This window comes from Felis catus, chromosome B1 (genome assembly GCF_018350175.1).
Source record: "Felis catus isolate Fca126 chromosome B1, F.catus_Fca126_mat1.0, whole genome shotgun sequence".
In the NCBI taxonomy this organism is placed as follows: Eukaryota; Metazoa; Chordata; class Mammalia; order Carnivora; family Felidae; genus Felis; species Felis catus.
Window position 1 is genome coordinate 18,391,074 of NC_058371.1, and position 22,709 is coordinate 18,413,782.

At 38.0% G+C, this 22,709-nt stretch overlaps 1 long non-coding RNA gene across 6 annotated transcripts in view; it reads right to left on the minus strand.

Annotated features, from left to right (window-relative positions):
* The window catches only part of LOC123384777, a 489,335-nt gene that overhangs the window by 225,985 nt on the left and 240,641 nt on the right, over window positions 1-22,709 (minus strand). For all 6 annotated transcript variants that reach the window (XR_006596304.1, XR_006596307.1, XR_006596310.1 and 3 more), the window contains one exon: window positions 20,869-20,932. This is a non-coding gene — a long non-coding RNA (uncharacterized LOC123384777). The remainder of the gene's footprint in view (window positions 1-20,868; window positions 20,933-22,709) is intronic.

Below are 22,709 nucleotides of genomic sequence, written 5' to 3' on the forward strand. Positions count from 1 at the left end.
AGACATTTAAATTCATGATCAGTGTGGTACAATTGTTACCATAGAGTTGATAAAAGCACAACAAAGAATTTTGTGTTTTTTATTAGCCTGAGCTGTTTTATCGAGGACAAATCTATGAATCCCATTTTACTGTTTGGAAATGTTTAAAACAGTTCTGTTATAATCTGAACGCTTGGGTTTCCCCCACATTCATATTCTGAAGCCCCAACTTTCAATGTGATGGTATTTGGAGCCAGGGCTTTGGGGAAGTAATTAGGTTTTGATCAGGTTATGAAAATACAGGTAAGACTAGAAGAGCAGAGCGTCCTTAGAAGAAGAAAAAAAGAGATTCTCTCTGTGTGGGGGGCACCAAGGAAAGGCCATGTGAGCACATGGTGAGAAGGCAGACCCCTTCTCGTCGGGAAAGGCAGACCCCTTCTCGTCGGGAAAGATTTCTCACCAGAACCCCACCATGCTGGTGCCCTCATCTCCCAACTTCCAGCCTCCAGAACTGCGAGAAAGTAAATGTCTGCTACTTGAGCCACACAGTCTGTTTTGTATTTCTTCATTTTGTCACAGCAGCCCAGGCTAACTGAAGCACGCTCATACAACTGCATTGCTACCCAGAAGACAGGAATATCAGATCAGGAACTGCTTCATAGGAACGAGACTTCTGGAACAACTTAGTGTTTTTAATTCTTTAGCAGTGACTATGGTGTGTGCATTAAAATATGTTGCTTTCAGTCACCCAAAATTACCTTGGACCATTCTATTTAATTAAATTGTTGGTCACCATATGTAAGTTATTCTGTGGCCTCATGAAAAAAAAATTCTAAATACTTTATTGGTCTTGGAAAGAAATGTTGTTTACGATAAGGTATCAATAAATGCTCCATTTTTGTGGAAATTTTTTTCTTTTGGATAAAATTATAGTTAAAACATACTGAGAACCTATGTATGATGGATGTTTGCATTCCCTTCTCCTAACCACTCCCAAAACTTTGAAAGATAAACATTCCTATATGATGAATGAAGGAATTAAATATCAGAGAGGAAGACATTTGTCCAGGGTCACTAGGCTAGTTGGTGATGGAACTAAGATTTACTCCCTAGGTTCTCTTGATTCTCAAGTCCATAAACTTTCAAGTAGATTTCACAATCATTTTACACAACAATCTGGACCCCATTACGATCAACATTAAAGTTAGTCTCTGGGAGTCAATCAGATTCTTAAGAAAACTGTACTTCATGCCCTAAACGCAGACAAATTTTCTTGTGGAACTGAGAATCTGGGTCCCAGAGGCCAACATTTAAGTCGGCCGACCCATTCTGGTCACACCTAAGGTAAGTGACTAATTATCTAGGAGAATGTAGGAATAGGAAGAGTCCAGGGCACCTAGGTGGCTCAATCGGTTAAGCGTCCAACTCCTGATTTCAGCTCAGCTAATGATCTCATGGTTCGTGAGTCTAAGCCCCGTAAAGGTTTCAGCACTGACAGCGTGGAGCCTGCGTGAGGTTCTCTCTCTCTGCCCCTCTTCCGCTTGTGCACTCTCTCTCGAAAATAAATAAGCTTAAAAAAAAAGAGTAGGAAGAGTCCTTCTAATTATCCATGAAGGACAGGGACAATCTTGTTTGGAGAGGAGAAAAATGACCCCATACCTTTAACCATGAGTAAACCTTGACCTTTTCATCTGACTCTTACATAACATTTCCATTAAGCTTTGGCAGTGGATTTCACTAACTATGCTCTTAAGCCACACACACAGACACACAATATGCAGACTCCTGACCCTGCTACTTCCTATCTGCATGACCTCGGTCTTAGTTTTCCTATTTATAAGTTGGAACTTAATAACAGTACCTGAGACTGAGGATTATTATGGAGATTATATGCCTTAATACAAATAAACCTCTTAGAAAGTTTCCTGGCACAGTAAATGTTAAATATTATGATGGTAATTATCATTTTTAGAATGTGAGCTGTGATGTTTTATAATAAATACCCCAGTAGAAAAATATTTTTCTTTTACTTGAATTGGTCTAGATTGCACTATATAATGTTCATTTACTGCTCCATTCTCTCTGTAATCACCAATTCCCAAAAGAATGATCCTTCCTCACTCGAGGTCTCTGACAGAAAGAACTAGATCAAGATTTGAAATCACAGCCAACAAATCCCCACAGACATAGGTTAAAAACATATTGACCCCATCAAGTTAACAAAATAGATACTCCTCAAGTTGAAGACAAATGCAAAGGTCAAATTAACATAAAGAAGTGTTTGCTAAGATAAGAAATAAATATCAGCCAAAATAAAAACAACTTTGAAAAATGCAAAATAGAAATTCTGAAGGGAACGAAGTGCTAACATATAAATTAGAAGGATGCTTCAAAAAATCCAGAGAGGAAGGGAATACAGAATGAGCTTGCCATAAAGCAAAAAAAAAAAAAGGGTCATGTTCTTTGGAACTGTACTGAAGGAGCCGTGAAAACTTGATCTTATGAGCTTCTCGAAGGCATTGCTTTTGGTTGGTCTTTAATAAGTATCCTGCTATTCTTTACATTATTATGAACTACTTGGCTTTGGTATGATAGTAAGAATAGATTTTATAGCCATGAGTCTGCCGTTACTTCCCGTTACTGTGCCTTTACTTTGCTTCCCGTTACTATGTGGGCTGGTCAATGGATGATTGGCTATTATATTCATTACATCACCTTGTCTTAAAGATTTTGACTCAGCTGAGAAATAGCTGGGGAATCTAGCAGACTTAAAAACATCAGCTTTATTATTTGTAAACCAAATGAAGAGAACTCGATTTTAGTCTTCGGGCTGCTGACTCTCCTTTCGAACTGGACAGGCACAACTGTGCATGCCCCATCGCCACACCTGGCTCCCGCTGAAGGATCTCACACTACTGTTCCATCCTGGATTACGGGAAAGTACAGCAGTGGATCATGGATCCTCGAAGTCAGACTGGAGTGTGCATAGCTTGGCTTTGGTGTTTACCCCTTTTATGATCTTAAGTAAATTCTCTAAATTCTCTCAACCTCAAGTTACTCTTTTCTAATGTGGAGATAACAGACTTGCCCCAGATATGAATCACAGACTTTTAAATGCACTGTGTGAGCTTATACATTTGTTTATTACGTAACCGTGCACAGATTTCTGATGTGAACCTGTCGTGTCGCAGGCCGGCTGAGCGCTTAGCCTCCATCACGTAGAGGGTCTCTGCCCATCAGGGTGCTGTGCCACAGGCAGTTTGGGGGTCTTACAGCTGTCAAGAGGGTGGAGGGTGAAGACAAAAGCTGCTCCTGAGTCATCGGTACCCGTGTTAAAAGCACCGGCTGCCGTGGGCTCACTCCACGGGGCCCCAGCTCGGAGCGCAGTTTCAGCCGCTGGAGGAGATGGTTCTAGGATTGCCACGACTTCCCTCTGCCATGCTGCTTCCTGCAGCCACCCTTGTGTGGCTCAAAGCTGGCCCTGTCCTGATGTAAGGGCTGCAGAACGCATGTCCCTCTTCCCCTTTCTCTCAACCACAGCACACTTTTGCCCCCCTACTCTGTGGTGGAGGAACAGCCCTTTCTGCTACTTGCTGCCCCAAGGTATTCTTGCTTGATCTGCTAATTTTCTTTGGCATTTCTTTTCTTTTATCCAGAGATTCTAATTTCTCCTAAGAATTTAGACTATGTGACATGCCCTCTCCTGAGACACTGTAGTATCTTTACAAATGAAACCTATGGGTGAAAATGCAGGTGTAAAGGGGGCAGAGTACAACTGTCACACACACACACACACACACACACACACACACACACACATACACACACACACACACACATACACACACACACACACAGAGCAATATCTGAATACACTAGCCAGCCACTGCACCTCTGTGCTGCTGGCTGGAGATAAAGCAGGTAAATGTGCCTTGCCTAAAGGACGTTAATAGCATAAGGTGTATTTTATTGGAAATAATGCATATAAGTGATGGATCATTTACACTGAATGAGATGGAAATCACTAGAGTGAAAAATGAAGACTTCAGATCGAAGCGTGTTTATGTGTGTGTGTGCGTTACTGGTGTCTGAATATATGTTTCAAATATTTAAAACAAATTCAAGTTATAATAGTTTCCTGATATCCATGCACTATGCTATATACCTACTATCATGCTAATATGATGATAGATGCGAATAAGTTTAACACACAGAAATTATAAAAATGTTCTTTGGCTATTATGAGGAACGCATTTTGAATTGTTTGCCACAGCAACTTTGATTTCAGTCTTCAAAAAACACACCCTGAAGCTTTGACACTTTTGTCAAATAGATTCACACATCACACCAACGTGTAAGAGTGAACCTACACTGGTAGGGAGTCCAAAATAAGAAAGTCATTCTAAAAGACCCTGAGCCCCCAGTCATTTCTCCTCCATATGACTGGCTGCTCCAAAAGAACTTCAAAGAACTCTGGACAACTCCAAGGATTGAGGGGACATTCACACAGAGAAGGGACAAGGTTTCTGAAAGGGACATTTTTTTTTCCTAATGTGACTCAATATTCTATTTAGAGAGCCACAGCAGAAGTAAAAACTCATCAATTATTTGTGTTCATTGTTCTTCTCAGTGTTTTTCCTTTCACTAAGATTAAAAAATATACATAGAAAAACAGCAGGCAACCCTTATATACCAATTAGAGGCAAAAGGAAATCAAAATCCAGCCTCTGCAGAAAGAATCACCAAGGAACATTCGGCCAACACAAGTTCAAAGAGGATAACAAATAGTAGCTGACAATCTAGAAACAAGTCATTTTCCTCTAAAGGTGTAGTGTTAAAAGGGGCGAAAAATGATGACTACCTACCCAGTAAATTTCATGGAAATAGTGGCATATCGAGGTCACACAAAAAGTGTTACATTATGGCAAGTTAGCTGCCCACAAAAATCAAAGTGAAGTTTCACTTTTATGAGCTCCAGCTATAACATTCAAATTCTTTTGTGTTACTGGATTCTATACTTTGTGTTTTTGTTGTTGTTTTTTATCAGTTCAATGGCTTAGGGCTATAACTTCGGGTTTAATCATCCTATTACTAAGAACTTCTCTTGGGGCGCCTGGGTGGCTCAGTCGGTTGGGCGGCCGACTTCGGCTCAGGTCATGATCTCGCGGTCCATGAGTTCGAGCCCCGCATCGGGCTCTGTGCTGACAGCTCAGAGCCTGGAGCCTGTTTCGGATTCTGTGTCTCCCTCTCTCTGACCCTCCCCCATTCATGCTCTGTCTCTCTCTCTATCCCAAAAATAAATAAACGTTAAAAAAAAATTAACAAAAAAAAACAAAGAACTTCTCTTATTAGATACTTTGTGAATGAATATTTTTTCATATTTTTCCTGTGTCATATTTCAGAAATTTTGAACGTGCATAGCAAATCTTTCGCAAATGTTGAATCAAAATCAACATGTAGTTTGGGCTGTTGGTAGCTTTCAGACATTGTACTCGTTCAAGAAACTCTAAGGGGAGAGTCGGAGATTCTAGCTAAGAGTCCCTTTAGAGGCATGCATCTCTTACATAATCCAGGCCTTGCTTGCAACCAGATGTGGAAAGAGCAAATTGTAAGAATTCAAAAAGCATTATAATCATAATGCTCAAGGGCATTTTATTCCCATTCAGGAGACAGACACTCACTCCCTCCTCGCTATAAAAACACCTGCAGATGATTTCCTGGTGTAGATTTACCAGAGCTCAGTTTTTAACCCATAGGGTAGAGAATAAGGTACTTTGTTACAAACCTTAAGTGCAGTGTCAACATGCTGAGACCATGTCCCTGAGCTCTTGTTTCCCACAGCATGGAAGAAAATGACCCTTTAATGTGTACTCAGTCGAAAAAATATTTGTATTAAGATATTTCTCTGAGACTTCTGTGCCGGGAATTAAAGCTATATCTATACACATAAAATAAACAAACTGCCCCATGGCTGATCGGCTCATTTCAGCTGTCTTAATGATCAATGTGGATTGTTGCATAATCGATTCAATTGCAGCAATCAGTATTACTCACAAACTCCAGAAAATTTGGTGCAAATGAAATGGCTGTATGTTGGAAAGTGTTCTCACTTATCAGATATTTGATATAAGGAACTTTGACACACTAAAAATCACCAAATTTTACTTATGTTTTTTTTTTTAACAGTTTGCAATTTAATCTTTTTTGACTCAAAATTTAGGGTCTTTATATAATCTGAAGTTCAAGATCACCTCTTTGAAATGCAATCACTAATAATGTTTCTAAAATATCAGTAATTTATAATAATTCTTATGTGAAATACATATTTGATTTAAGGAACTCTGACATACTAAAAACAATCAACTTTTAATTATTTGTTTTTAATTTGCAATTTAATCTTTTGTGAGTCAAAAGAATGAAAATTTTGACTCAACTTTTGGGTCCCTATATAATTTGAAATTTGAGATAATCTCTTCAAAATCTAATTACTGATAATTTCTCTAAAGTATTATCAGTAATTTATTATGATTCTTATCATGTGAAATACTTATTTAAAACTCAGAACATTGGGACACCTGGGTGGCTCAGTTGGTTAAGGGTTCGACTTCAGCTCAGGACATGATCTCATGATTCGTGAGTTCGAGCTCCACTGTCAATGTGGAGCTGCTTCAGATCCTCTGTCGCCCCCTCTCTCTGCCCCTCCCCAGCTCTCTCTCTCTCTCTCACAAATATAAACATTAAAAAAAACTCAGAGGAAGAATTCCATCATAATTCCCAAGAAATTACAACCTAAATGTCTAAAAACACATTGTTTGGTTCACAGAAACTTAGATCAAAGTCCAGTATCTTCGGGAAAAAAAATCTCTTTGTAAAATTTTCCTTAGTACATACCACATGCAAACATGTCAAATATGGCAGCTTTTTCTAGGTAGTTTTCCAATAATCAGAGTCAGACAGCAACCTAAAAGGATTCAAAAATTCTTATATCTAGGCTTTTCAAAGACTGTCTTGTATGAAACTTTGATTTTGTTCTATATTGTGAATATCAAAGAGATTAACTCTGATAGAAGCCACTTTGTTTGGTAAAAATATACTGCAAACAAAAGGCCTCCAAGAAAGGTATGTAGTACAAGGATCATTACTGGCCACACAGTGGAGTTTTAACAATACCAAATATCTCAAAGTCAATCGAATTCCAGGTGGATTTCTGTGATAATACTGAATACAGAAGAGAAAAGAAAGATCTGTAGGCCTTCATGAGAAATTGTTTACTAATTAAGGTAAATATCATTGGGGCTATTCTGCTGGACACATAAAGTCTATCCTCTAGGAAAGTTTTATTTCTCTATTAAAATAGAGGAGATTCTGATATCCAAAATGTCAGGGAAGCACAGTATACTAAGATCACAGAAAATCTGTACTGCCAGTTCATTTCTACTAGAAATGAGTTGTATTCCTTGTGGAATACAAGGAATGTATTCCTCTAAGGCAGCAGTTGTCAAACATTTTGGTCTCAGCATCCATTATACTTCTGAAAATTATTGAGGAACTCTAAGGAGCTTTTGTATATGTGGGCTGTATCTTTTGATATTTAGCCTATTAAAAATTAAAACTAAGGTTTTAAAACATAATCACTTATGCAAACTTTGAAAACTTCAATGTAAAAGTGTGGGAGAAGGGAAATGGCAAATTAATGTCTCGTTATTAAGATAGTTTGAGGGCCCCTGGGTGGCATAGTCGGTCAAGCACCTGGCTCTGGATTTTGGCTCAGGTCATGATCTCACGATTTGTGAGATGGAGCCTGCTTGGGATTCTCTCTCTGCCTCTACCCGCCCCCCCCTTAAAATAAACAAACTTGAATATATACATATGAATTTATATATATATATATATGTATATATATATATATATGTATATATACCTATATATATATCTATACATATATATATATCTCCCCCTGAAAAGGTCTTGGGGACCCCCAGGGTCACTCATTACGAGAAATACTGTTCTCTTTTAAATGTTTGTTTATTTTGGGGAGAGAGAAAGACAGAGCATGAGCAGGGGAGGGGCAGAGAAAGAGGGAGACACAGAATCTGAAGCAGACTCCAGGCTCTGAGCTGTCAGAACAAAGCCTAACACAGGGCTTGAACCCATGAACTGTGAGATCATGACCCAAGTCGAAGTCAGACGCTTAACTGACTAAGCCACCCAGGTGCCCCAAGAAACACCGTTCTAAGTTCTCGGTTTCTCACTTGTCAAAGAAAAATAATCATCATCACACAAAGATTTGTTGGGAGGATCAAAATGAAATGATATCATACAAGGTGAAAGAGTTTTATTAATTTTGTGTTACATATACAAGCTTTTCCAAGCTTTAGTTTTATCAGTTGAAAAAAAAAATGAATATAGTAATACCTGCCTTGCAGGGTTGCTGCGAAAATTAGTATTGATGTAGGTCTAACTCAAAGTAGGAATTAAATAACTGTAAGACTTGTCTAGTTTATTCAGCTTATTTCTAATTTTTAATTAATTATGAAGCAAAGTGAGGAAAAACATACAATTAGTGGGAAAGATTTTTTTCTTCCTACACCATAATGATCATATAAATAGGAAACATGTAAATAGCCATCACCTGATTATTATTGTTGCTACCCAAAATGTTCTGTACTAGACACTGAAAGACACAAAGAACCTGAACTTGCACCCTCACACTGGCATCCTAGATGCCACTGAACCAAAAGAATGGCTGAAAAGAAATGAATTATGGATACTGAATTTGAATATCTATCAATAAAATGAATGATTCTCTAATCAACATATGGAGAGACCCATCCATCAATAAGACCACCCAGCAGAGAGTGTTGGAAAAGTTGTTAGCATCTTGCTCTTAAATTTGATGTTATCTGAGAAACAATGATTACTAGACATTTGAGAATAGCCTCTAATATGTGAGATGAAAAACACACCTCCCTATACTTCAATAACTAGATAGGTAGCTATATGACAGGTGACAGATGATAGATAGACAGACAGAGAGACAGACAGACAGATGGTGATAGAATTCTGTAGTCGGACTGCTTGAGCTAGAACACTGGCTCTGCTCTCTGCTGAATGATCTTCAGCAAGTCACTCAAATCATCAAGTCTTAATTTACCTCATCTGTGAAATGGGGATAATAACAATTTCCACCTATTAAAGGTGATGACTACATGAAAGTAAGTGTTTCGTGCAGACTAAGCACCCAATCAATATTTTCATTACAACTGACCAAAACAGGGTAGAGCATGGTTGAAAAACAGAATTTTTCAGCTTGGTTGTATTACTGGGAACATAAAGTAGAAAGAGAATATGGAGCCATATGGTCAGGTATCTTGACTATTGCACACTAACATACTGTTAGGATACATGAGAGCTCTTTATAGACAAAATGTTTACTTTCCCCGCCCAGCAAAGTTTCCAAGGGTCACTGGAAACCCATTGCCCCCAACAAAAAACACCTCTTGACTCTTGAATGCACAGAGTATGAAAAGACCATAATGGCCTAATATCTCTCTCTAAGTACATTCAGTGGTTCACATTAAGTTGTGAACACTCGATAAATGTAAAATTAGTATGTGATTAATTAACAACAGCAAAAAGCCTCTTCTCCCTCTTGCGCAAATAGCGATTCATAGCTCTTTCAATCTACTCAGGGTCCCTTTCCAAGCCTCAGAAGGTTGGATATTGTGGCAATTAATTGTTTAAACACGTTATGAAGGATTATGATGAGAGGCAAACATAAAATGTAATAAACACTTGGTAACAAATTTATTTTAATAGCAGTTTCTCTGGCAAGCCAGCAGATTTTTCTAGGACATCATTCCCTTCCATATTCAGCTAAGAGAGATCTGGGGAATTGCCTTTAAATGGACCCACTCATCACTCTCTACACAGTATGAAAAGCCCACTACTGGACCATTTATATAGCCTGCTACAAGAAAAGTTTAGCTTCTTCAACTCTTTGGAGCATAAAGGAACTAGATCCCTAGACGATATAATTAGGTATTTCATTAAAAATATCAGCAAGGGACAAAGAAAATAGAAACTGACACCAAGGAAAATTACATAACACTGCTTAATAAGAGTGCATTTATTCATGAATGATTGAAGGTTTTAGACATGTGTCTCTGTCCTTAGCAGAATGTCGTTCTTAGACCAAAAATAGTTGCAGGACCACGTATAGCATTCACTTAAATCAATCTCAAATTCTTCCTCAAAAAGATGTCATCACCAATTGATTTTCCACCAATAACTTAAGTCTTTGTAGATGCCTAGACTCCTAGGTCCCAGGTTTTCCTGCCCCCAGGAAATTTTTTTTTTATTTTTCCCCAGTGAACTTTTTAAGGGGAAGGGAGTTGAAATGGTATTAGAGAAGCGATGCTTAATGGATGATTAGTTACTACCACTGTGGGCCTCAAAATACATTTCATTCAATTTCATTCAGAAAATTATATGGAAAAGCAACTAATGGAAGATTTCTGCCTTGGGTAGGTTAATGCAATATGTATGTGTATCTACAAGTGTGCATGTGCCTGTCTGTGTATAGTCTCCAAATTTTCATACACTGATTTTCTATAAATGTATACATTTCTACCATGACCAAAATTTTCATAACACTTGTGCATAGATGATTGGAAAACTTCGTAAGTATCTGTGCTATAGAAACTTTCCTATACCCATACAGAGACACTGGACAAACATTGTCTTGCTAAGACTCAAGTTAGAGCTGAACACCAGTAAGTTATTGTAAAGGAATTGTCTTGACTTCACTGTCTGAGTTTTACTGAAAATGTACTCTACAGATATTACATATTATGTAGAATAAGAAAGTCCATTTCAAGAAAGTTCCTCTTTCCTCAACCCCCAAAATCTTTGAATACTCAAAACACTACAAAAACAATAACATGTTAATAAAAAAGTGAAATAACAACAACAAAATGGACCCAGGTATGTTAAGTATGACCTGGTGAGAGGAAAAATTTATAGCAACTATAGTTGAAACTTTATTTCTTCCATAGGTGGGCCTCAGTTAATAATATCTTGTTCTATTTGCTTGCTCATAGTTGTTGCTAATTTTTAACATTTAGATTAGTAATAGTTCTAAATAGCATATGTTTATCTTCCTTCATAATGATTTTTGGAAATGTGAAAAACAAAAACTTGTTCCCCATAATCTGTGATTGTTGAAATCTGGCAGAAACAGTGGACCAGACTTTGCAATAAGGCCTCTTGTGAGCACTGGATTCTAAGGAAAGCCTTCATCCTTGGTGATTAGCTGTCCAATGCTGACAGGACTTCTATTCAGAATGAATGGCTTGCTTTTAAACAAAGCTGCACACACACACACACACACACACACACACACACACAATCTTTTTGTGTAAATCAATGTTTTAAAAAATCTAGAATTTTCCAAGGCAGTTCTGATTTCAGATATCTGACCACGTGTCCAAATATCGCTACACTATAATTTATGTATTATTACTTGAAAGGGAGCCTGCTGTACACCTGAACCCAATAGTCACAGACTGATAAATTATTTGTAAATCTTTGATGATATTTCTAAACAAATATAATGGATAATAATGACTTGAAGGTCAAAACTCTTAGCTACTCTTATGTTTTCTAACATTCCCCTGCATTTAGAGGATGATTTCAAAATAAGAAGCATTTCGGGTTTGCAGAAAATCTTCCTATGTCACATTATTTTTTAAAAAATGCTTGAATGCAAATATGAGTTGACCTATACTTGATGATCCATTTTGATTTTATTACCCAATGTCTTAACGTGGAAGACACTGACGGTCCAACAATTCATTTTCTGTTCTCTTTTCAGATTTCTTTTATTTTTAATTTGAAGAAAGAAAATGCCATTTTATTTCCTGCTTTCTATGGACTCAAAAGTCATAAAATTGTAGAGGAGAAAAACTGTCAATTTTTTAAAGGTTAAATGCCTGAAAATTAGAGTGTCTGAAAGGGCAGACTCTGAATGGATTCAGTGCTGAAAAGTAGATAGCGCTGGAGTGCAAACTCAAAGATGAATGTTGAACAAAAAGACTGGGCAAAGGTAAGTATGTAAAAACAGCCTCAGTGACATCCTTCCAGTGATTTCTTTCAGCATTACGGTTGCATGGAGCTGCACTGGGTATACACATCTATTTGAACACGTCATAGAGAAATGCAATCATGATTTGAGGTGGACCGCTAACTCTCAGGGAGAAATCTTCAGTAAGGTAAAATTTCCCTTTCCTTCTGCCCTAAATCCTTCTGAGGTGCAGAAGGGGAGCTTTGTAGGGGGAAGAACAATCTCAGGACATCAAACAGAAAACCAACTACTAATTGCTGAGCAGAGTTATTGCACTTTTTGAATTGCACACAGTAGCCTTACCTAAAGCAAACTCTACAGATATGTTTCTATGTAGAAAATGCACGATGTTCTCGCATGCAAGTTAGATATTTTTTATTCTTGCTATTGCTGAAAACAGTGGGGAGTCCAGAGAAGAAGGAAGATTACTCCTTGTGGGACTCTTCAAGCATGAAGTTTTTCCCCTTCCCCCTCTGAAAGTGACTCAGGAAGATTTCTCTAAAGCAGATTTCTACCTCCAGCTATCTATGTAAAACACAATCACTGGTAAGCTTAGGCGTTTAGTCTTTCCTGGCAATGTCTGCACATTCGTTTGGGTCCACCTGTACTCTGCAGTTGGCCCTTTTCTTTTTCTCATATCAGTGCTGAAATCCCCTTTGTGAGTATTTTAAAACCATCAAAAAAAACAAAAACAAAAAACAGAGTGACTTTTCCCCAGTATTAAAGATGCTGGAAGCCACTAAAGTATAATTTGGTGCAAAGCTGTCACCCTATGAATCTTTAAGCAAATTCATGCAGAAATGTGTAAATACCCATTTAATGAGCCAGATGTTTCTGGTGTGTAAACTATTTCTTGGAAATAAAAAGAATGTTTAGGACATTTTGAATTCCCTCTGCATATTCCAAAGCACCTACCCTACTCCCTAGGACTAACAGAAATATTCATGTAATCTGAATTAATTAATACTGACAAGTTAGAGAAGAAGTCTTTCAAAGGCATTTATTGGCATCATCAACAGAAACAAGATTTGGAAAATCTGGAGAAAATAAAATAGCACAGACACAGTGCCTGGCTTCAAGGAACTTGTTACATAGGTGAAGATACAACAAACACCTAAAAAGATAAAGAACAACAATAAAAGGACTATAAGTGACATGTAACACTAGAGGTACTGTGACACTGTGGTTTATAATAAATAAGTTCCCGTTTCTAGCATGGAGCTCCTAGGACCATTGGGATTTCTTAAATGATAAGAGTGATAAAGATATCTTTTGTTTTGTTAGTAAGGTGACTCTTGGAAATCACCTAAAGCTAGGGGCTGGTTGACAGGGGAAGCTGCCGTGTGATTAGAGGGTTGGAACTTACTTTCAGTCCTATCCCATGATTTCCAGAGAGGAGAGGGGGCTGTTGAAGCAATGGCCAACGGCCAATGATTTAACCACTCATGCCCATGCACCGAAGCCTCCCGATAGAAACCCAGAAGGATGGGGTTCGGAAAGCTTCCAGGATAGGGAACCACCTGTGCATGCCACTGTGCCCTGAACTCCATGAAGACAGGTTCCTTTGTGCCAATGTCACCCTTGATGTGGCTACTGTTTCGTATCTTCTAACATCCTTTGTCATAAACCAGTAATCTAGTGAGTAAACTAGTTTCCTGAGTTCTGTGAGCTGTTCTAGCAAATTAACCAAACCCAAAGAGAGACTATTGGGAACCCTTGATTTATAGCCAATGGGTCAGAAGCACAGATAACAACCTAGACTTTTGACTGACATCTGCAGTGGGGGCAGTCTTGTGGGATTAAGCCCTTAACCTATTAAGCCTGGTCCTGTCTCTGGGTAGACAGTGTCAGAATTTAGCAGAATTATAGGACCCCCAGTTGGTGTTAGCGAATAGCTTGGTGGTGTGGGGAAGACCCCCACTCACTGAAATTGGGTGCAGAATTTTAGGTACAGAGAAATAATTTAAGGAATAAGAATAGTATATATTACTGTGATTGGAAAGGACCTTTAAAATCTTCTAGCTGAATAACTTACATTAGTAAGTTTATTTTTTTTATTTTTTATTTTTATTTTTTTCGATATATGAAATTTATTGTCAAATTGGTTTCCATACAGTAAGTTTAAAAATAAGAGTTCACATGTATTAAATGTGTGTTATTGTGCCAGGCACTGTGCAAAGTACTTTGAACATACAAGTTGAAAAGACTGTATTCATTGTTCACATAATCTCACAAGGTGAGATTTTTTTCAATATGGGGAAATCAAAACTCAGACAAATTAAATAACTTGACTGAGATTCCACTGTTAGCAATTGACAGAGCCATGACCCAAACTCAGGCCTTTCCTATCTAAGGCCTGTGCCCTCTGTAAGGCTAACAGGGTCACCTGCATGAATGACAACAGTCTTGGCTCCTTCCCCCAGTTATGAGACTTGGCACCTTCTCAGCAGCTCATTCTAACACTGTTGTTTGGAGCCTAGTAAAGGTTTCATAGGTGTGAATATTCCAGAAAGGAGAAAGTCAAGAAGTTCATTAAAGATATACTAATTAAATTTTAAAGAACAAGTTCTGAATACACATGTAATATGTGGAATGTAGCTTTATACTCTCGCTGGAATGGCTTTAGAAGAATTCAACTTTGAATTATCAGAGTCAGCTCTGGGTTGCTAGGAATTGATGATTAAGAATATTGTTATATTTTTTAATGCTTATTTTTATTTTATTTTATGTTTTTTTTTTGAGGGAGAGAGAGAGAGAGAGAGCACATGCAAGGAAGGGGCAGAGAGAGACAGGGAGACACAGAATCCGAAGCAGGCTCCAGGCTCTGAGCTGCCAGCACAGAGCCTGATGTGGGGCTCAAACTCACAACTGAGTGGAAGTCAGACTCTTAACCAGTGGAGCCACCCAAGCACCCCAAGAATACTGTTATTTTTTAAAAGAACTCTGTTTCTGTGACATTTTAACAGAAAACTGAAATATGGAGGAACCCATCAGGAGTTGAGCATAACCCAAAGAGCTACAAATGTAAATTTAGATTCATGATTTAGGTATGCCGTGGTAATTATCAACCATTTGACAGAAGTCCTTTGGTTCTGGAATTCATTTTTTATTCAACAATTTATCCTATATCCATAGTTCTCCCTCGAATTTTATCTTTTTCTCTTATTCACTGATTTATTTAATTTCAAAGACAACTAGATAAGCCAAAGTCATGATTTTACAGATGTAGAAGTGTATCCCGAGATAAGGGAATTATTGACATTTCAATAAGCAGCAAATAAAAAGGGAGCAGTTGGTTGCTTGCATACAGATGGGTTATTGGTTGGAATAAACTTCATCTTATCTTTTTTTTTTCCTTAACTAAGCAATATGGCCTCTTTTGCTGCTTTGTGAACAACTTTGCCAAACAGCTTAATTCTTGATGCATTGGTCTTTGATATCCGTCACTAAATCTATGATTTAGAATGTTTTGGGGGATGGGGGTACACGCCTGGGTGGCTCGGTTAAGTGTCTGACTCTTGATTTCAGCTCAGGTCATGATCTCACAGTTTGGTAGTTCAAGCCCCATGTCTGGCTCCATGCAGACAGCACAGAACCTACCTGGGATTCCCTCTCTCCTTCCCTCTATGACCTTCTCTCTCTCTCTCTCTCTCTCTCTCTCTCTCTCTCTCTCTCTCTCTCTCAAAATAAATAAGTAAAAATTTTAAAAAATTAAAGTATTTTTTTCAACAGCCTAGGTATCTGGCATGAGTCCCTGTGTGAGTTATGTATGTGAGGAAGGCTAAGAAAAACATGCTTCACAGCCTCATGAAAAAAGTATACATATATGATATGAGCTCTATCTTTGTAGAAGGCTTTTCTACAAATGCGAATGAAAGACAACGTTTTCTAATACAATCTTTCCCTCATTTTGTTAGGTTCTTCTTTGTAAGACACAGCAATTCAGTCTGGCTATGTAAAATAATAGGGCATGGAGTGATGGAGTGTTTCAAGAATATCTGTATAAATAAGACAGACAGGATTATTGGTTAAAATATCCTTAAAAAAGATCACCCCACTTCATTGCTCCAAATAGCAATGGATTCACCATTCTGTACAGAGAACAAAGAAATTTCCTGACATTGCATTAAATGTCTTGCATCATCTGACCAGGCCACATGGATCTGGGTTAGTTACTGAGGACCTTAAATGGGATAATATATACAAAGGTTATTTAAGGGGAAACAGAACAATAGAGGTTAAGAGCTAGGACCTAGAATCCATTAGATCTTGGTTAAATTGCCTCCTCGCATTTGCTAGTTTAGTAACCTTAAGCACATTAAACTGTCTAAGCCTTGTTTTCCTCACTAAATGGGGATAATGATTCTACCTTTTCTATAAGGTCATAAAGAAGATTAAATAAGATAATGAACTTAAGTACTTAGCTCAGTGCTTGGTTTTATGTTCAGTACGTGTTCTACTTTGCTTTTGTAGGCTGTACTATTGTTGTTGGAATTTTTAGTATCTGGTTTCTCGTGTATTTGCCCTTGAAGTTCCATCTGAACAGAGTGCTATTTTGTCATCTTCCTGGATGGCCAAATTCAATAAATCTCCCAGGACTCAGCCCATTTACCATCTATACCACTACATTTGCCAGTCTACTGTAACTAGAAATTAATTCTCTTTCCTCAAAAGCATGACAGTTGTCACTGTCAGCAACAGACATTTGCACTTAACTCCTACAGACTTATTCAGGTATTTCTCAGCTATAGAGTAACCTCCTTGAAGGCAGGTACTGTAACTACTTCCACATATCTAATTCAGTTTCTTGCAAAGAGTTGCAAGCAATGAATATTTGTTGTTTAATCAACATACAATAAATCCAAAGGGTCTTTATCATGGAATGAAATGGCTACAAAATGTGTCAGCTAACATTTATTATATGTTATTGTTAATGCTCATTATGTCCCAGGCATTTGTTCTAAACACTTTACTGTCTTATTTCCCTCACTCCTCACACTGACTCTATGAGGTAGATATTTTTTAAATCACTTTAGATCTGGAGATATTGAGGCACAGAAGCTTAAAAAACTTTTTCTAGTGTGATACAATAAAGTACGTATCCATATTCATCTCTGCTCCAGGTTCCTGGCACAGAACTCATAAAGCCCTTGTCAGTTCCTCAGTGATAAGAGCATGAGGAGCATCTTTGTTCGAATATTTGGTCCTTGATTCCAGTTCCTGACACAGAGCCCCTAAATCCCTTGGAATTTCTTGGGTGATAGGACTGTCCTTTGTTCTAAAGAGGCAATTTTTGGTGGGCACCAGAATGGGGACTATTCCCAAGGGAAACCAAGCTATGATTAGAAGCTTAAAACTTTCAGCCCCATCCCACTCCACTGGATGTTCATCTGTAGCCTTTATAGTAAACTTCTACATGTAATTAAATGTCTTCCTGAGTTTTGGGAGTCATTCTGGCAAATTACTGAACCCAGGGAAGGTTCAAGGTTCAATTTATAACTGGTCAGTCAGAGGTACAGGTGACAACCTGGGACTTACAGTTAGCATCTGAAGTGGAGACAGGAGACAGTCCTGGGGGACTGATTCCTTAACTTGTGGGCTCTAATTCTATCTCCAGGCATTATGAGAACAGAATTAAATTGTAAGACATCCGGCTGCTGTCAGAGAATTGCTTGATATGTGGAAAACCTATACATCTGGAGTCAAATATATCAAGTGTGTAAATAAAGGAGAAATACAGAGATGTGCTGCTGCTGTTGTTTGTTGTTTGAACTCACACCAAGGTTATACAGTTGGTAGAGGATTAAAGCAGATTCAAACCCAGCCAGACTACCTCTAGACAGAGACCATGCTCCTAACCTCTACTCAATATTGTCTAATAATATAGTCAGAAACTATCCATAATCAATTTTATTTACCTGAATGTTTAAATTCAGAATTTGAAAGCACTATGATACCTCCTGATATTATCATCTTTTGAGCTTCATCTAAATTGGGCTAGAAACCAGGAACCAGAGAAATAATACAGCATATTATTATATAATAATATAATATATACATAGATACAGTAGATGACATTGTCCTACTTGAATGCTTCTTATAAGATGCAAGGAATATGAGATCTTAATTCCCTAATGAGAAATCAAGTGTAAATATAACATAAAACAGGACTGTCTTACCAAAAAAACCTAGAGGCACATAATGAAAATAACACATAACACAACACCACCTTATACTATTAAAGTGGATTTTCTTTTTTTCTTTTATTTTTTAAGTTTATTATTTTTTTTGAGAGAGAGACAGGGAGTGAGAGAGACAGAAAGAGAGAGAGAGAGAGAGAGAGAGAGAGAGAGAGAGAGAGAGAGAGAGAGAGAATGACTCCTAAGCAGGCTCTGCACTATCAGCACAGAATCTGACATGGGGCTCAAACTCATGAACCATGAGATCATGACCTGAGCCAAAGTCAAGAGTCAGATATTCAACCCACTGAGCCACTCAGATGTCCCTAAAGTGGGTTTTCTTTTTAATTAAAACACACTGTGGTTATTCCTATTGAGAAGGAGAAAGCAATCCCTGGTGGCTGGGGGCTGGCCTAGCATCATGAGCTAGGCCTTCATGTTCTCCTGAGGACGTAAAACCACATCACAGAAACTCATCAGCTACTGACCAGGACGGATCAGCACCAAAATATCACCACTCCATAGTCAAGTCCGAACCCAGACACACACAAGAACATTTCCAAACCACACAAGTGACCAAGCATCCTCTTAGCCTGGCCAAGCTGAGTGGCTGCTGCCTCTGTGCCGACTAGAGCCTTAGCTTCCGCCAAGGCTTCTGTCTTCTAGGTGAGAACCATTAAGATATGAACCATAGAATTACCCTTGCTTCCCCAAGGCATCCAATCCAGAGCAAACGCTTCTTTGAGCCCTCGCCAAAATCAGTTGACATAAGCCCGAATCCTGTCATAACTTCTCTAACATTCCCTTCCTGGTGTGCTCCATATTTCCCTGTGGCGTGCATTCCCACGTCATTGTAACAGGTCAATAAACCAGCTTTGCTCCACGACAAGGGTCCTGGTGCTCTTGAGCTGGGTGAGCAATGACACTATTGTCATCACTCTATTATTGACGAAGAAACTGTGCCTCAGAAACACTAAATGACTAAAGTGGCAAAATTAATGTTCAAGTCTAGATTTAAACCCAGTTTCTTTCTTTTGTTGGTATTTTTGCTTCTGTTGTGGTGTGTTTTTGTTACATAGACTCAAGAGTCTGTTCTCCTAACAGCTACATTCCATAGCCTCCCTTAAGTGGAGGCTGTAAATACAGATGAGTAAAGGACCCTCCAGGAAAATAACATCTACTGAATTCTTACTATGTGCTGGCTACTTTATATGTATGTCTAATTTAAATATCGTTTAATTATCTTACTTAGATCTTATTTAAAGTTAAATAACAATCCTTCTTTTGAAGAACCTCAACTCAACAATTGACAATGTCTATACTTATAAATGTTAAGTAATTTCTCTTAAGTCCCATGACTAGCAAGTTTTAAAGTTGTGACTTAGATACACCACGTGGCCACACCCCAATGGGATAGTCCTTATCTGGAATGGCATTTAGGCAAACATTCTAAGCATCTTGTGGTCTAGCCTCACTCCTCATTTCTGGATAAGTTTCAGCAAGAAACATATGCTCTGAATGTGCTGTATTTATATTTCCAGTTGCTGTTTGGCCTTCCTCAGAAGTTTTAGAAGCTGGGACTCCCTATATCTGCCTCCATTATATAAACTACTGACATCAACCTGGTTTTGAGAGGATGTTGATATATATGGCAAAACTTTTATTCTCACACATATAATAGTGCTGGCTTAAGTTTCCAGCCAAAATGAAAACTGGGAAAATAAAATGTGCTATTTCAGGAAATACTGTATATACGGCCTATAGTTATCAAGGAATACTATACTGAATTATTCTTGTCCTAAAGAGATGCTGTCATTTCCCTGAACTATAACTGGAGTATCTTGCATTACTGCGATGTGTCTGCCCCAAGAGTATACTAAGTCCTGGTTTCATTTACCTTATTGTTTTTCTTTACCAAAATCATTTTCTGGAAGGAATGTAAAAAGAAGAAAACAGAAACAGCATGTCTCATATGCCTCATCTTTCTATGATTTCAATTTTCAAAAATTGATTATTTGGTGAAGAAGTGTTCAAACCTGCATTTGAACAGCAATTCACTGTGACAGCAAGGAAAACTAGACGTTAAGTTAACTTCTGATTTCTTAGGCTCCTTATAATCTTCTCATAAGCATGTCTGAAGTAAATGCTGCAGCTTTAACGAGAACTATTTGACTTTTCACACTGTTACTCAAGATGAAATAGTAGAAAACTACTTTTGGAATATAATTAAAATTCAGATTATACACACCTTAAAGAAGATGATATCATTAACAATGCCAGTATTTCTAGAATGATATTTCAAACTCACTGTTGTGGATAATGGGGGTCAATAGGTACTAACAATATTTTGTTTCCTGAAAATATGAACATTATATAAATTATAAGCGATAACAAATCTTCATGTCATGTGTGTAGCCAATTACACTTCATATCCATGAACACTTATATATATATTAAGTAATGTAATTTTCAATGAAATACTAATTGATTTCTAAGTGTCATTTAGCTATAAATCTTGAGTCATGATTTCACTTTAAATTGTACAGTACAATGCAAAAGAACCATTGAGGCCGAAGGGTCTCATACCTTAGGAAGCATTCCAGGCAGCTTTGTGATATTCCTTCCAAAAATGATCATTCAAACCCAGGCCCTGCAACAAGAATTTTACACTCTTAACAAAGATACAGGATTATGGAATGTTAAAAGTTTTATTTGTATTTTCATCAATATGTTTCTCACTTTTGTACACCAATGAACTAAAAGTTTTCTACATGGAAAAAAAATTCAGTATAAATGTAGAGATGTTTCAGGGATTTGGCAAAGTTTAGTACATCTGAAACCCCAGTGCTAACATTAAGTAGATGGCTCACAGGGAAGTTATAGATTGATAGAATTTAATGTTCAAGCTCAAGTCTGGGATTCTAGCTCCATAGACTCAGAGTGAGGCTATAGATATCTAGATATTGATATCTAGATATATCATAGATATATAATATAGGCTATCTAGATCTCAGAAGCCCCTCTGAGTCCTTGGTCCCAGCCTGCCTACATCACTTGGGGGACAGTGCTTGTGACAGACCCACAGCCAAACAAAGCCATAGCCCAGTCCCCAAGAGTATGGAGCTGTTTCCATTTCTGTCCCCTGGGCCATGGTGCCAGCCTGGCTTCTCAAAACGTTTCTCCTCATCTTGGACTGCCCTGTGTTTTCACAATATCCTACCTGGATCCCAAACCTCCCACAGAGGCACTTTTGTCCATGGACAGATGCCAATTTACTGTTGGTGGTGGTGGGAGGGGGTACATGCAAGGAATGTCTTAATCAGCCATGCTGCTGACATTACTTAGGATATCTTTCTCTAAAATATGGAAAAGACTTAAGAGACTGATTTTAGAGCTGCATATACATGTAATATTAAAAAGTGAGGATTGTGGCTGTTAAGATCATAAACCTGCTTTTGTACTAAATTTATAATAAAACATAACTCATCAGAAAGAAGAGAAGTGGGATTCATTCATTCACAAATATTTATTGACTGCCCTATTCTACTCTCAAGTAGGGAAAAAATGAATAATAAACATAATAAAACATTGTTTAAGGGTGATAGAAAAAATGGGAAAATGAGTCCAATACGGGGAATTGGGAGTGCCAGGGGTGAGGAAGAGATGGTGTGACTGAAGTTCTATAATATGGCTGGGGTGGGTTTTGTTGAACTGCATGCGTGCACATGCACACACACACACACACACACACACACACACACGTAAGAGCTGAGAGATTTTCCATGAGGATATGAAGGGAGACTGAATTGTAAGCAGAGGCAACACTCAGTGCAAAAACCCTATGGAGGGAATGTGCCTGTTCAAGGAACAAAGCAGACCATGTGCTGATGTGGCGGGGTGAGGAAGAAAGAAGGGAAACTAAATGGGAAACGGGCAGCACTGATCATCAAAGATCTTGCAAACCACTGTATATTTTGGGACTTTTGGTTGAAAAGAAATGAGGTCCTGCTGAGAGTCTGAGCTGAAGAATGACATGATTTGTGCTGCATTTTTAAAGGATTATTGTGGCTGTTGTGTTGAAAGTTTAGGAGAGGCAAGACTGGAAGCACTGGAAAACTAAGAAGCTACTGAAATAATCTAGGCAAGACATGAGAATGGCTGAATCAGGGCTGTAAAATGCAGATACTGGTGAGTATTTGGTCCTTAGACATACACGGAAAGTAGAAGGATATACAATTTCAAAAAGAAAGAAAGAAAGAAAGAAAGAAAGAAAGAAAGAAAGAAAGAAAGAAAGAAAGAAAGAAAGAAAGAAAGAAAATGGATGTAGAGGCGGAGTGAAAGAGTGAAAGGAGTGAAAGTCCACTGCTTTGGCTTTAGGAACAAGAAGAATGGATTTGTGACCAACTGAGATGAGTAAAACTCACATG